This window comes from Triturus cristatus, chromosome 10 (assembly GCF_964204655.1).
Source record: "Triturus cristatus chromosome 10, aTriCri1.1, whole genome shotgun sequence".
NCBI classification, from domain to species: domain Eukaryota; kingdom Metazoa; phylum Chordata; class Amphibia; order Caudata; family Salamandridae; genus Triturus; species Triturus cristatus.
Window position 1 is genome coordinate 401247186 of NC_140593.1, and position 15871 is coordinate 401263056.

A 15871-nucleotide genomic window follows, 5' to 3' on the forward strand; every position below is an offset into this window, starting at 1 on the left:
GCTGGTCCTGCGTACGGCAGGCCAGACCACTCCGCTTACGCTCAGAGGGGTGGCCCTCATTGCTACCTGTCACAGGCATACTCGCTGGTGTTGTGCAGGTCACTGGTCTAGTTGTCAGCATGTCACAGCCACTCCCTGAGGACAGGTTTGCATGCACACCACACCCATCCAACACAGGCGTCACAGGCCATGTGACTTCGCCAACATAAGGGGCCAACATCACATTCCCCTCTGCTGGTGGTGACTGGATGACAGACGCTCCACTGTTCTCAATCATAAAGGGCCCATGAGTTGTTGCGCACAGGGTTAGTGGCATCCGAGACCATGCAGCCGTCATGGGCCTACCACCACTTGGTGCTGACTGGGGTTGCACAGGGTTAGAGGCACCCGGAGCATTGCGGCCGGCAGAGGCACCCCGCCACGGGACGGTGTCTTTGGGTGCACTGAGTTAGTGGCACCTTAAGCTGCTGAGCGGGTGTGCAGCCTGCTATGATGCCCCATCCCGGAGGTCCGGACAGCTCACGTTTTGTGTGTCCTGCTGGACCGCAGTGTAGGCCAGAGCCAGTAGGCAGCGCGGGCCTACCGCCACGTGGCATCGCTTCCGGGATCCCAGAGTTAGTGGCACCCATTGGGCTGAGCGGGTGTGCAGCCTGCGATGATGCCAGGTGCACTGGTATGTCCTATGCCATGGAGTAATCAAGACCCAGCACCAAACGTGAAACCTGGTGGCCTGCGGAGCGGGGCTGCATGGTGTGGAGGGTGTCATGCCTGCGGGCCCCTGGCTTGTGGCTTGCAGCGGCACGTGGTGGGACCCCCTATCTACACGCCAGTGGTGGAAGGTAAGCAGTGAGGCCTGGGTGTGCATAGGCGGGCATGCTCCCATGGGTGGCGGGAGGGGCTGGGGTGCTTCTGCCTGGGTGTGCATGGGTGGGCAGGCAATGTTGTCTTGTGTAAGTGTGTGTACTGTGCCAATCATGTATCTGGACTCTGTTTCAGATGACGGCTCTGTCTCAGATGTGTGACCTGGTGTACTGCTATACATATCAGCAAGTGGATGGAGATACACCGGTGGCAGCAGGTGAGCATTGTGGCCTGGGTGCGCAGAGCCGCACTCTCTCTTTCTTTCTCTCTCCCTCTCTTCTTCTCTCTCTCTCTCTCCCTCTCTTCTCTCTCTCTCTCCCTCTCTTCTTCTCTCTCTCACTCCCCCACTCTTCTTCTCTCTCTCTCCCTCTCTCCCTCTCTTCTTCTCTCTCTCTCTCTTCCCCTCTCTTCTTCTCTCTCTCTCTCTCTCCTCCTCTCTTCTTATCTCTCTCTCCCTCTCCTCCTCTCTCTCTCCTTCGCTCTCTCTCTGTCCTTTGATGTGCGCAGGACACACCTTCTCATCATGATTTTTGTCTTGTAGGCTGTGACCTACGGATTGTCCCGAGGGGAGCTGCCATGTGTCTTCATTTCATTTCAATGTTCATTTTAATAAAGTTTCATTTGTTGCTTCGAAAGTGAATGTGTGATGCTCATTTTTGTGATGACACATGCATGTCACCAGTTGTGATTGTGGGACATCAAGCGGATTATTTTGTACATGTTTAGGTGTAGCTGATGTAGCATGTCTTTGGTCGGGGGGTGCCGTGGACGGGGGGGTCCTGGGGGTGGTGGTGGTGGGTGTTGTTGCCCTTTTGGCCCTCCGGGCTGCATGTTCATTTGCCCGGGTACATCTGTTGTTCGTCAGGTATGGGTCTGGGCTGGGCTCCCTTTTGTGGTGAAGGCTGTGGTCTGACTTTGCACCAGGTCAGAGCAGGTCTTTTATTTTCCTGCTGCTAACGCGCCTGTTTTGTGTTCTTATCACAGTTCTGGCTGGTCGTTGTGAATGTTGTGGAGTGGTGTAGTCGCGACTTTTGGTACGGGAATGCCTACTCTGCATCTCATTAGCGATAGTTGCGTGGGTCATCTGTGGTGATGTTTTTTGCGGCTGCTATCGCAGGTAAACTGGTGCTGTGGGCTGTTAACACCAGCTTGTGATTGGGGCGATACATTTATCGCAACTTTGGCCGCGATAATGTGCCGTTAACTCTGCGATGGATCCTTGTGAATATCCCCCAATGTTTCTGGAAAAAAAAAGAATGCATGGGATTTTGTCTACCTGGATCAACTGAATTCTAGACATCACTCGGCCTACCCGGAGTGATGTCTTCAAAGCGATCTAAAAAATTCAGGGGTGATTTATATTTATTAGTAGTACTGTAACAGGTATAATAATAAAACAAATATTTTTAATATATGCTTCTTTAGATTAGTGTAGTAACCGTAGATAAGACAACTAATTAAAAAATTATACTGAGTGCAATGAATAGTGTTACTTATTCACAGTGATATACTGTGCAGTATCTTTTTCTACAATCTATGTGATTGTTTTTTCCCCACTGTTCAAGGATGAAGCTTCATACAGTACATTGTTTATGGTGAACAAGTATGAAAGCTGAGAACAGTAAAAAAGGGAAAAATACTTGTTTTAATCTATTGTGACATACTGTTACAGCATAAGCAATGTCTGCTATTATGTTTGTGGAATTTTGTAAATCAAGTACTTAGATTTGTATTCTTTTTCTACAGTTGTTGGAGTTATATGTCTTCATATCTGTCAACATACTTGTAGTGCCACATGAGTATTTGTCTGATATACTCTAGGAAACAGTCTTGTCACACAAAGAGTACTTCACATGCTTTGACACTATTTTCTAGTCACTGGAATGAATGGTGAAAAACTCTCAAGCAATTCATTGCTATTTTGCTGGGGGTTGGTCCTCCAAAGAAATGTTTTTAGCAGTATGTGGCAAGTGATTCTCAATGACACCAGCTGTCATTTTATTGGTAAATGATGGGAAACACACCAAATTTCAATACAGAGAAAGAAAAGAGCTGGTGCTGAATTGACAAGAGGGTTTTTTCAATCTTCATGATTTCTTTTTTCCCCACTGCCAAGGATGGAAATGTATATAGTATATTCATTATAGTGTACAAATACAAAAGCTGAGAACAGTAAAAAGAGAAAGAAAATGCTTTAGTATAGTGGCAAATACTATTGCAGCATAATTAATATGTTCTACTTGGTTTATAGTACGAAAATATGCATTGGAGAAACTAAATGTTTTCCAAGGGATTTGGCAAAGATAATACTAACTTATACTTATGTTCTGTTTCTTTCAAAACAGATGATTGACACCATTTATTGAAATAAAGCAATTTACATTTTTTTGTGTTTTACTACTTCTACAAAGTAACAATGTAAGATAAGCAGCAAAGTAGACTTTAATAGAGTCACTGAGACATCAATACACACACTGATAGAGATAGTAATACTTCCAGTCATTCACTTATTCAACTATTCACACACCCACTCTGTTAGTTATATACTCAGTAACATATTCAGTCACTCACAAATACTTCTACAACTACATACAGTCACTTACTCACTAATGCATGTACTAACACATGCACTCACCCGCCCACACAGTAACTCATACAACCATGCAGCCATGCATACAATGACTAATGCACATACTGACTCTTCCATGTAAGTACAAATATACCCAATCACTCACCCATATTTTATTAGACAGACATCCACTCACTCCTCTAAACACTAACATATACACTTACTTACTTACCTTTACAGCTACTAATACAGCAAGTCAATTACTTATACAGCTCCTGTGATACATATTCACTATTACATACAGGCACAGACTCAGCCACTTACTCACCCGTTCAAGAACTCACACATCCAGTGACCCACTTTTACAGACACTCACTCACCTAATTACCCTTACAGATATGCACACATCCATTGACACATTGATATAGACACTGAGACATATACTGATGCATACACTGACACACCCATTCACTGACCCAAACAGCCACTCACACTGTACTAACTTACCCATACAGCCACAAACACTCCCACTCACTCACCCATACAACCACTTATGCACCCACTCATTCACCCAAACAGCCACTCACACACCCAGCTACTCACTCATACAGGCACTTACACATGCACTTACTCACCCATACAGCTATTCACATACCTAGTATCAGACTCAGTATCAGACTCATACAGACACTCATGCCCCACTCACTCATCTATAGAGCTACTCACACAGCCAATCACTCACTCATTTAGCCACTAACACAGCCAATCATTTGTGAAACTACACACAACCACTCACTCACCCACACAGGTACTCATATTGCCAGTCACTCATTCATGGAGCTACTCACACACCCAGTCAGTCACCCATGCAACCAATCAGACACTCACTTGCTCACCCATATGGCCACTCAAGCTCTCACTCACTCACCCATACAGCCACTTATGCACCCACTCATTCACTCAAACAGCCACTCACACACTCACTCACTCACTCATATAGCCACTCAGACATCCAGTATCACACTCACTCATCCAATCACTCTCCCATAGAGCCACTCACAGAGCCAATCACTCACTCATGCAGCCACTAACAAGGACACTCAATGACTTGTAGAACCACATACACCCCCACCTATACAGCTGCTCATACTGCCAGTTACTCACACACCCAGTCAGTCAACCATATAACCATTTACACACCCAGTCATGCACTTATACATATACTCACCCACCCACTCACTCACTAACACACCCAGTTGGTCATCCACAACACTCGGACACTCTTTCTTAAACATATACAGACATCCAATTCATCTTTTTTAAACCATGAAAGGTGGTTCTAACGTGAACCATTTTTTTTGTTTGTCTTTTTTTGTACTTTTTAAAAAAGTTGTATTGTTTTTTGATTACTTCAGAAATAAAATGGCAACCAAATTTTTTTTTTTCACTGGAGACACTCAAAAATATGGTAATAAGTGTCATATTTGCAACAATGTTAAAGAAATAAAATTAACAGGTGTGATTATTTGCTGCTTTCAGAACTGCAGCAACCCACAGCTCACCCACTGTCAGGACTTTTTTGCACTCCAATCAAAAAGTTCCTATTGTTTTAAGTTATGGGGACTTGTTTGGCAGATGTTGCTCCCCTTCAGTGGGAATTGGCTCTCCTGTTTTGATTGGAGTTGCAGTAGAAGCTGACGGTTCCCCTGCTCTGCGCTCCCTCTGTGCCTTTCCCAAGTGATCATGTGATAGGTTTTGAGATGGATCAAACATGCTGGTGGTCCCACAAGAGTATTTCTTAATTGTCCCCCTTGCAAGAAGTTTTTCAGACAAGGAGCATTTCACCTGGTTAGCGACTGTTTTTTTCTCACCAGAGGGGATTTAAAAACAATCCCAGGTGATAGATTGCTGCTTTGCTGAGGGTTCTTCATCGTACAAATTCTCTTCTTCAGGGTCTGGATCCTGCTGCTCTCTTCGACCAGATGCCATTTTTTTAAAATAAATAAAAATAAAATTCATTTCCAGTATTGGAAAATACAAGAGAGTTCCCAAAAAGCTTCCAATCTCTCCACTGGAAGTATTAAAAAGAGAAAACTGGGTGGGGACTTCCTCCATAGAATAAGGAAAACATTTTATCCAATGAAATGCCTTTCTTACAAAGCCATATATTCGCTAATGCTGACATCATCATGAACACCGACGTCGTTGTGAATGCTGGAAATAGAATAAAAAGGTGATCAACAATAAAATTACTTATTAAATTGTTACATCAGTAATATACTGATCTCCAACATTAATTAGAATAAGTGTATATATGTGTTCTACACTTTTTAAAATGCACGCTGAATTTGCGACTAAATATAATAATAGTAAAATTACAAAAAAGGAAAGGAAAGCAAAATACTAATTACATTCTACAAGTATACATATCAAAGGTACCTAACACCAATACGCTAACTTAAAGATCACTCACACGGATAATAGTGGTTACAGTCAGTGACAATAATGGGAACAACGTGCATATATATTTGGATAGAATTTATTAATATCTATAATGTTTGGAGATAGTTTTAAAAACAACTATTTTATAATGCAATTGTAATATAAGGAATTCGATACTATCAGAAATTTCTGTTACATAATTAACAATATTACTACTAAACACACACAAGAACCTATCTCAAAATGTTGCATTTATTATTTACTACTATGGTTGCCTCATGAGAGAAACAGAGAATTGCAGTGCAGTATGTACTAAACAGACATTACAGTTTTAATGAAATTTATAAAAAAACAATACATATTCACTTTAAAAGCAAAGGTTATGGGGACTTTATTGTTAGAAAATACAATAGAAAATGGTGTAGAAATTCACTTCAAAAACTAAATGTTAGAGGTATGTTATAGTTTGGGATAAAAATGTAAAAACATTGAAATTCACAAACAAACCAAAGGTTACAGGGATGGTATACTTATATACTTATAAAATTACAAAAACATAGAAATTCACTTAAAAACCAAACGTTATTGGGACATTATAGTTAGATTATAACATTTAAAAAAAACATAGAAATTCACTTAAAGAACCAAAGGTTACAGGGATGTTATATTTAGGAAATAGAATTTTTTTAAAACCTTAGAAATTAAATGAAAAAAAACAATGGTTACAGGAACGTTATAGTTAGATTCAGATTTTACTTGTATAAAACCATAGAAATTCAGCAGTTAACGTATGCCCCATCAATGCACTGCTTATGACCTCACCTATCACACCACTCATGACATGGCCAGTGACATCACTGATGACATCTCTGATGATATCTCAAATGACATCACTGATGACATCATTGATGATATTATCACCAGAACTACCCACACCCCCAGGCAACCTCTCATACTCACACCCACACAGTTACCCACATGTCCATTTACATACCCACACATCCCGTTACATACCCATTCAACATCCATACAACTACTTACAAATCCGCTCACTCACTCCTACAGACACTTACAGACATTACTCTCTAAAACAGTCACTCACACAGCAACTTATTAACCAAACACCCACTCATACACCCAGCCACTCACCCATACAGTCACTGACAGAGCCAGTAACTCATCCATACAGCTACTAACACATGCAGTCATTCACCCATACAGCCACTCATATAGCCACTCATTCCCCCATACAGTCACTGACACAGCCACTCACTCACCCACACAGCTACTAACACATGCTGTCATTTACCCATACAGCCACTCTCACACCCACTCATTCACTCATACAGCTACTAACACATGCACTCACTTACCCATGCACTCACTGCCACACACAGTGACAGATCAATACAGTCACTTGCACACTCACTCACTCACCCATACAATCATTGACACACATACTCTCCCATGTAACTAGTCACACACCCACTCAGTCACCCAATTTCTGACACACACAGTCACTCACCCATACAGCTTTTCACATATCTACTCACTCTCCCATTCAGTCACTAACACAGCCACTCACTCACCCATATTCTCAATGACACAGCCACTCACAGATCCATACAGCCACTCACTCACATCATGTGATCGGAATGAATCTGTGAAGTCAGATCCATGGATTCACAGAAAATTGTGAAGGTTATTTCACAAATGTATATCCCTCTATTTTCATTAATGACCTCAGAGTGAAAATATTTACAAGTATACAAAAGAGATTCACACAACAACAGCGGATCTTTCAACCACAACTGACACACAGTTCCTGATAGTTATGGCGTGATGCAGTTCCCCTCCTACATAAACCATTGTATGATATTGCTGCAGAGCAGAGTAAAGTTCAAAACAGAATGGAATGTTGCACCCAAAAGGAAAAGTCAACAAATCTTCAAATCTGTTTCTAGAAAAAGTGAATGTCAAAGTCCTACACCAAAACTGGCAGGCTCTTGAAATGAATCCCAATAGAAGTGGGGATACTGGTATCCCCCATTCTCTACCTGAATCAGTACCGCAATGCTTCATCAGTGTCCCACCATCATTCCATTATATTTTATAGTGGAAATAAATAAAGGAAGAACTTTTTCTAAAAACAGACTTGAAGATTTGTTGACTTTTCTTTTTGGGTGCACCATTCCATTCTGTTTTGATATCTACAGTTATATATATGGCCCCTTATATCTGTTTTTCAAGAAAGTTACTCATTTTACGAGTTTCACAGATCCGCAAACATGCGGACCAGATTTGCAAATAAACTCGATGACACACCCAAACCTTGCCTTTTGATTTGGTACATAAGAACCCTACCCACGCACATGTAAAACCACACCCAAAACCATTTATTTATCCAGTGAACTCTGTAGAAAGAGGATTGAGAACCAGTGGTGCCCTACTTTCAGAGTATGGCTGAAGCTTCATCTTCTGACCAGGATGAACATCCAGAACCTGTTGAGGATGAGGAGGAAGATGCACTACCTCCAAGAAAGCAAAATGATGTCTGGAAGTATTTTATAATACCTTTAGAGGAAAATAAGGTTAGAGCTAAATATGTGCAGTGCAGTGTTTGCAGCAAGCAGTTATGCAGGGGCATTGGCAAGAAGTATTCACATAGGGCAAATTCCATGTGGAGGCACTTATAAAAAGCAATTCATGAAGGGGTCCACAACCAGATGATGCAGGAGATAGCAGGACAGTCCACCTCTACAGCACCCTTGGGAGAACCTTCATCAGTTAGAGTAAGTACAATACCAGCTGCCTGTGAAGAACTGAGTGAAAACGTTACTCACCGTGCGAAATGCCACATACATGCCCTGTTTTCTTTTTGTTCAAAAGAAAAAGATAACAAAACACTTTTAAAAAAAACTTCCACAAAACAAAACAGTTCTTTTTAGAACAACCTTCTGGTCAGGCAAAGAGCTACATCTGTGTTTTCAATGTGGCAGAGACCATATCGGTGTGACACTGGGTGTGTCAGTGGCTGTATCGGTGTGTGTATAGCTGTTTCAGAGACTGTATCGGGTGTTCGGCTGGGTGTGCAAGTGAGTGTATCGGTGTTTGACTAGGTGTGTCACAAGCTGCATTGGTGTGTAGCTAGGTGTGTCAGTGCCTGTATCGGTGGTGCCTGGGTGTGTAAGTAGCTCTAGCGGCATATAAGTGGGTGTGTTATTGGTTGTAGGAGTGTGTGACTGGGTGTGCCAGTGGCTTTATAGGTGTGTGCCTGGGTGTGTCAGTGGCTATATCAGTGTATGCCTGGGTGTGACAGTGTCTGTAACAATGTGTGCCTGGGTGTGTTACTATCTATATTAGTGTGTGGCTGGGTGTGCTAGTGGCTGTATCAGTACGTGTGTGGGTGTTTGAGAGGCTGTATCAGTGTTTGGCTGAATGTCTAAGTGACTGTATTGAAATGTGACTGGGTGTATCATTGGCTGTATGAGTATGTGCCTGGGTGTGTCAGTTCCTATATCAGTGTGTGTCTGGGTATGTCAGTGACTCTATCAGTGTGTCCCTGGGTGTGTCAGTGGTTATATCAGTGTGAGCCTAGTTCTGTCAGTGGCTGTATCGGTAAGTGCATTGGTGTGTCAGTGATTGTATAGGTCTGTGCCTGGATGTGCCAGTCTCTGTGTGGGCGAGTGAGTGAGTAAATATATTGATGTGTGGGTGTGTGAGTGGTTATATTAGTGTATAGCTGGTTGGATGAGTGGTTGTATAGGTGTGTGACTTGGAGTGTGAGGGGTTGTATGAGTGGGGGTGTGAATGACTATGAGTACATAAGTCTATATAAGTAGGTGTTTGCATGTGTAAATGGATGTGTGACTGACTATGGTATTTTGAGTGGATGTGTGAGTGTATGTGTGGTTTTAGGTGTGCCACTAGCTGTGTTAATAATTGTATAGGTGTGTGAGTTCATGGATGAATACCTGTATAGGTGTGTTTGTGACCCATATGTTAACTCAGTAATATACATTTTTATAACTTTACAAATACATTTTTATTAACATAGTACAATTCAATGTCAATAAAACAATAAACAAACATAACAGAACTTATTTAAGTATTTACAAATACACCTTTGTGCACAAGTACTCCAGATACATGCAGGTATAGCTTTAGACCAGCAAAGACAAAACAAAGTGATGTCTGGAAGCGTTTTACAATACCTTCAGGGGAAAATAGGGTTACAGCTAAATATGCACAGTGAAATACTTGTGACAAACAGTTATCCAGGGGCACTACCAATAAGTATTCACATAGGACATGTCCCATGTGGAAGCATTTAAAAACAATTCATGAAAGGGTCTACAACCAGATCATATGGAAGAAAGCAGGTGCAGCAGAATAATAGTCCACCTCTACAGTACCCTTGGGAGATCCACCATCAGCTACAGTCATTACAATTCCAGCTGCCTACAATGTTTAAGTGAGATGTTTACTCACTATGCAAAATGCCATATGTTTGTCGCTGCAAAAATGTCTTCTGTGGGTGCATTTTCCCTTTTTTACTGATCTCAGGAATGCCCCACTAGACACCAGTGATGTTTTTTTGGAAAAGGAAGTGACCCCTTAGGCAAGGGTCGCTTCCTAGGGGGCCAATTTTTGATTAAGAGTTTTCTGCCCCCCATGGGGGCAGATCGGGCTTTTCCTCTGCCATTTCTGGTCCCAGTGGGGGGGCAGAAAAGCCCACTAGACCCAGGGATTTGTTTGTGTAGTGTATGGGAAGCGACCCCTTGGGCAAGGGTCGCTTCCCAGGGGGCAATTTTAGTTTTTTTGATATTCTGCCTTCCCTGGGGGCAGATCGCCTCATTTTTGGGGCTTTTCTGCCCCCACTAGACACCAGGGAACATTTAAAAAATATGATGGAAGTGACCCCTTGGGCAAGGGTCACTTCCGGGGGCCATTTTATTTTGTATTGGGAATTCTGCCCCCCCCCCCCCCCCGGGGGCAGATCGGCCGCTTTTTTGCCCTTTCTGCCCCCAGGGGAGGCAGAAACCCCCACTAGACACCAGGGAATTAGTTTAAATAAAAATGGAAGTGACCCCTTGGGCAAGGGTCGCTTCCAGGGGGCAATTTTTAAAAAAATACATATTCTGCCACCCCCACCCCTCCCCCCAGGACAGATTAGGCTGGGGTTTTTTTCCTGCTGTTTTCTGCCCCACCTGCCACACGACCTGATTGACCATTTGGGTAGTAACATAGCATGTTATAATGTTCATTTTTTGTGAATTGCAATTGTAATGCTTTTTTTTCTTTTTTGTTCTAGGTGAAGGCTTTTGCTCTTTCCAGTTTGCGGTTTCATTACTGGTGGTTCTGCTGTTTGTGTAGTTTGGTAAAAGACTTTTTTTTGTACAATGTAAATGAGTTTTATTTCTCTGCATGAATTGTTTTTTGCAAATGGTGTAATAATAGCAGTATGTTTGGTTTTTGAGTGTCAAAAACTTTTTGCATTTGTGCTCGATGTGTATTTTGTTGTCTTGTGAGTAATTTGTTTTTTTTTCATCTTTCTAGTGGGATATCGTTGGTTTTTGCTGTGTCACTGCAGAGTAGGTGCTGGTGAGTGTAGCTGTCTCTTGTAAGTGAATTCTACAGTTTTTGAGTATATAGATCTTCGTGATAAAGGTACACATTTCTTTACTTGTTTTGCACAGTGTTGGTTGTTGTTGACTTGTTTGTGCAGTCTTCTTTCTTAGTAAGTATAATGGCTAGCCGCAGGATTACTGCTCAGCAGGTTGTTGGTTTGCTTTTTGAGTCTTTCTCTGACCATGGTTCAGAGACTGACTCTGCATCTGAGGCAGAGGAGGCAGGGGACGATTCTGGCAGTGAGTTTTCTCTCCATATGGAATCATCGGATGATGAAGATACTCTTAGTGCGGATGAAGTGCCTGTGTTAGAGGAGGAGACTGGTGTGCCGATAGTGCGGCAAGAGGCATCTGGGCTGCAGCCTGGGGCTGTCAGGCTTCTCGTTGGTGTAGTGCGGCAAGAGGCATCTGGGCTGCAGCCTGCGGCTGCAAGGCTTCCCGTTGGTGTAGTGCGGCAAGAGGCATCTGGGGCTGCAAGACTTCCCGTTGGTGTAGTGCGGCAAGAGGCATCTGGGCTGCAGGCTGGGGCTGCAAGGCTTCCCTTTGAAAGTGATGACCTCTGGGTTGCCCCTGGCATGGTGCAGCCGGCATTGCCAGACTTTACTGGTGTTCCAGGGTGTAGAGTGAATACTGAAAACATTTTACCGATAATTTTTTTTCAGTTGTTTATGGACGATGTGTTTTTGGCAGAGATTGTTGAGCATACTAATTTGTATGCCGAACAGTTTTTGAGGGACAACAGTGCCAGTCTTAAGCCACACTCTAGAGCTACCCGGTGGACTCCCACAAATCTTGAAGAGATGAAGAAGTTCTTGGGTTTAACTTTTTTGATGGGCTTGCTAAGGAAGCCATCAATGTCTTCATATTGGTCTACTAGTCCCTTGATGGCAACTGCTATTTTTCCGGCAGTCATAAGTCGTGACAGGTATTTGCTTCTGCTTCGGATGATGCATTTTGTCGATAATGGTTTAGCGTTGCCACGAGATCACCCTGAGTGTGACCGTCTTTTTAAGATTCGGCCTGTCCTTGATCACTTTGTTGATCGATTTTCTGAGATCTATGCTCCTGGGAAAGAAATTGCAGTGGATGAGTCTTTGGTGTTGTTCAAGGGCCGCTTGGTTTTTAGGCAATACATTCCTAGTAAGAGGGCACGCTATGGAATTAAGCTGTATATGCTATGTGACAGTAGGACTGGATATGTCTCTAATTTCAGGGTGTACACCGGTAAGGAATCCAGGATTAACCCCCCTGGTTGTCTGTCCACTTTTGGAGTGACTGAGAAAATTGTTTTGGAACTTGGTAGAGGATTTTTTAACAAAGGCCATCATTTATATGTAGATAACTTCTACACTGGTGTGCGGTTGTTCAGGAAATTGGCCAAAGTGGACACTGTTGCTTGTGGCACAATTCGCTATAACCGTAAAGGTTTCCCAAAAGAACTTGTTTGTCAAAAGCATGTGCGGGGAGAGTGCAGTGCGTTGCGTTGCAAGGAGCTTCTTGCTGTGAAGTTTTCAGACAGGAGAGATGTCTACATGTTGACTACCATCCATGATGAAAGCACTGCACCTGTGACTGTTTGGGGTCAGTTCGCTGAAGCGCGCAAACCTGTGTGCATTTTAGACTATAATAGGCACATGGGTGGTGTTGACAGAGTAGATCAGAGGTTGGAACCTTACGCTGCTCTTCGTAAGGCTTACATTGGTACAAGAAGTTGGCTATCCATCTTTTCCACTTGGCAACCTTTAATGCTTTTGTTGTGTTCCAGGATTCTTGCCCTGAGTCAAAGATGACTTTTGCTAAGTTTCAGGAGTCTGTAATAGGCAGTCTTGTTTTAGTGGAACAGGCAAGTGTTCCTAGAGTTGGAGTGGTGGAGGATGTTGCTAGATTGAAAGATCGCCACTTTCCTGATCACATTCCTCCCACACCCTCAAAAGACTTTCCCAGGAGGAGATGTAGAGTCTGTTGGCGAAGAGGTACGCGGAAGGAGATTCGTATGTACTGCCCTGACTGTCCTTTTAAACCTGGGCTGTGTGTCCCTGCTTGTTTTAGAGCGTACCACACGCAAAATAATTTTTGGGAGCATTCATGAGTGGTAAAGTGAACTGCCTGGTCTGTATTCTTTGAAAAATTTGATTCTGTTTCAAGGTTGGCGTTAGTGCAATGTATTTAGTTTCTGATTTTGTGTTTGTAGATTTGTATCTATTTGCAATTTATTTGTGTTTTTTTTTTTGTCTAAAAAAATCCTAAATGTGATGGCGGTGTGTGTAGGCTGCCGCTTGGCTGTTGGTGTGTGTGGACTGACGCTTGGCTGGCGGTGTGCATGGAATGGTGCTTGGCTGGCGGTGTGTGTGGACTGGTACTTGGCTTGCGGTGTGCGTGGACTGGCGCTTGGCTGGCGGTGTGCATGGATTGGTGATTGGCTGGCGGTGTGCGTGGACTGGCGATTGGCTGGTGGTGTGCCTGGACTGGCGATTGGCTGGCGGTGTGCCTGGACTGGTGCTTGGCTAGCGGTGTGCGTGGACTGGTGTTTGGCTAGCGGTGTGCGTGGACTGGCGCTCAGCTAGCGGTGTGCATGGACTGGTGCTCGGCTGGCTGTGTGTGAGTAGTGACTTGCTGCTGGTCACTACACACACTGCTATCTGAGTGCCACTCCACGCAATCCATCAGCTTGTGTAGTTGCTGTGTCAGGAATGTGGGCGTGTGAAAGTGATGGGCCCTTGAACGGCGCTGTCTGCTGGTGTGAGTTTTGTTATGCGATGGGCCCGCGGCTGGCGGTGTGAATGGTTTTGTATGTCTCACACGTATGAAAGGTGTATGAATGGCCTGTAAAGAGGTTGGTGCCTTGTCGTGGCTTTACAGCTCACTAGCTGTGAGTCAATGGTTCAGTTTCTCGCCCTTTCAATTATTAACAGTGCATCTCATTTTTGTGAAATCACTTGCTAATACAATTGTATATACTGAACCATTACTCACCCTCGTGCCAAATCCAACCAGTATGTGTGTGTGTGCTTGAGGATTAGATGGCTGTGCAGTAATATTTGCCCTTCTGAAGCAGGGTGTACCTTGTCCCTTTTTGTGAATTTTGTAATGTGTTGTTTTTGTGCCTGGTGGTGCGAATGGTCTTGTGTGTATCACGTATGAAAGGTGTGTGAATGGCCTGTAAAGCGGTTGGTGCCTTGCCGTGGCTTTACAGCTCATGAGCTGCGAGTCATTGGTTTGGTTTTTTGTGCATTTAATTATTGACAGTGCATTTTATTTTTGTGAAATCTCTAGTTAATCAAATTTTATATACTGAACCATGACACGCCCTCGTGCCAAATCCAACCAGTATGTGTGTGTGTTTGAGGAATAGATGGCTGTGCAGGAATCTTTGTCTTTTTAGTTTCTCTGCCAAGGTGTACTTTCCATGTAAGAATAACCCACCAACTGTAGATATTGTCGTAAACCCATGGGAGTTCATGGTGATGTCTCTCTTGTGAATTCAAAAAGTTATTTTATCCCCAATGTCCTGCAAACCTCAAAATGTCTGTCACATTTTCCTTGCAATATTGTTCCAAAATTCTCACGCTGTAGAAACAAACAACTAATTATGTTTAAACAACCTTGTTTTGCAAGGGGGGTCACCTGGGTTTTTGGCCCGGTGCTCGGTGGCCATCTAGGGAAACCTACCAAACCCATACATTTCTGAAAACTAGACATCTGGGGGCTTTCAGGGAGGTATAGCTTGCATGGATCCCCCAACGTTTCCTTACCCAGAATCCCCTACAATTCTCAATTTTTGCTGAAAAAATCACTTTTTTCACATATTTTGGTGTGGGAAAGTTGTGGCATCACCGGTCTCACACAAATTTACCACCACCCAGCGTTCCCACAGGTCTCCCGGTAAATATGGTGCCTCACTTGTGTGGGAGGTCCAAGTACCCGCGACAAGCAAGGGCCCAAAACATAGTGAGGTGACATCAAAATTGCCTATCTCAAAACCACCTGGTTTTGCAAGGGGGTCACTTGGGTTCTTTTTTGTCCCTGTGCTCGGCGGCCATCTAGGGAAACCTACCAAACCCATACATTTCTGAAAACTAGACAACCGGGGGCTTCCAGGGAGGTATGGCTTGCGTGGATCCCCCAACGTTTCCTTACCCAGAATCCCATGCAAACCTCAATTTTAGCTGGAAAAATCACTTTTTTCACACATTTTTGTGTGGCAAAGTTGTGGCATCACCGGGCTCACGCAAATTTACCACCACCCAGCGTTCCCCCAGGTCTCCCGGTAAAAATGGTGCCTCACTTGTGTGGGAGGCCCAAGTACCCGCGACAGGCAAGGGCCCAAAACGTAGTGAGGTGACATCAAAAGTGCCTATCTCAAAACCAC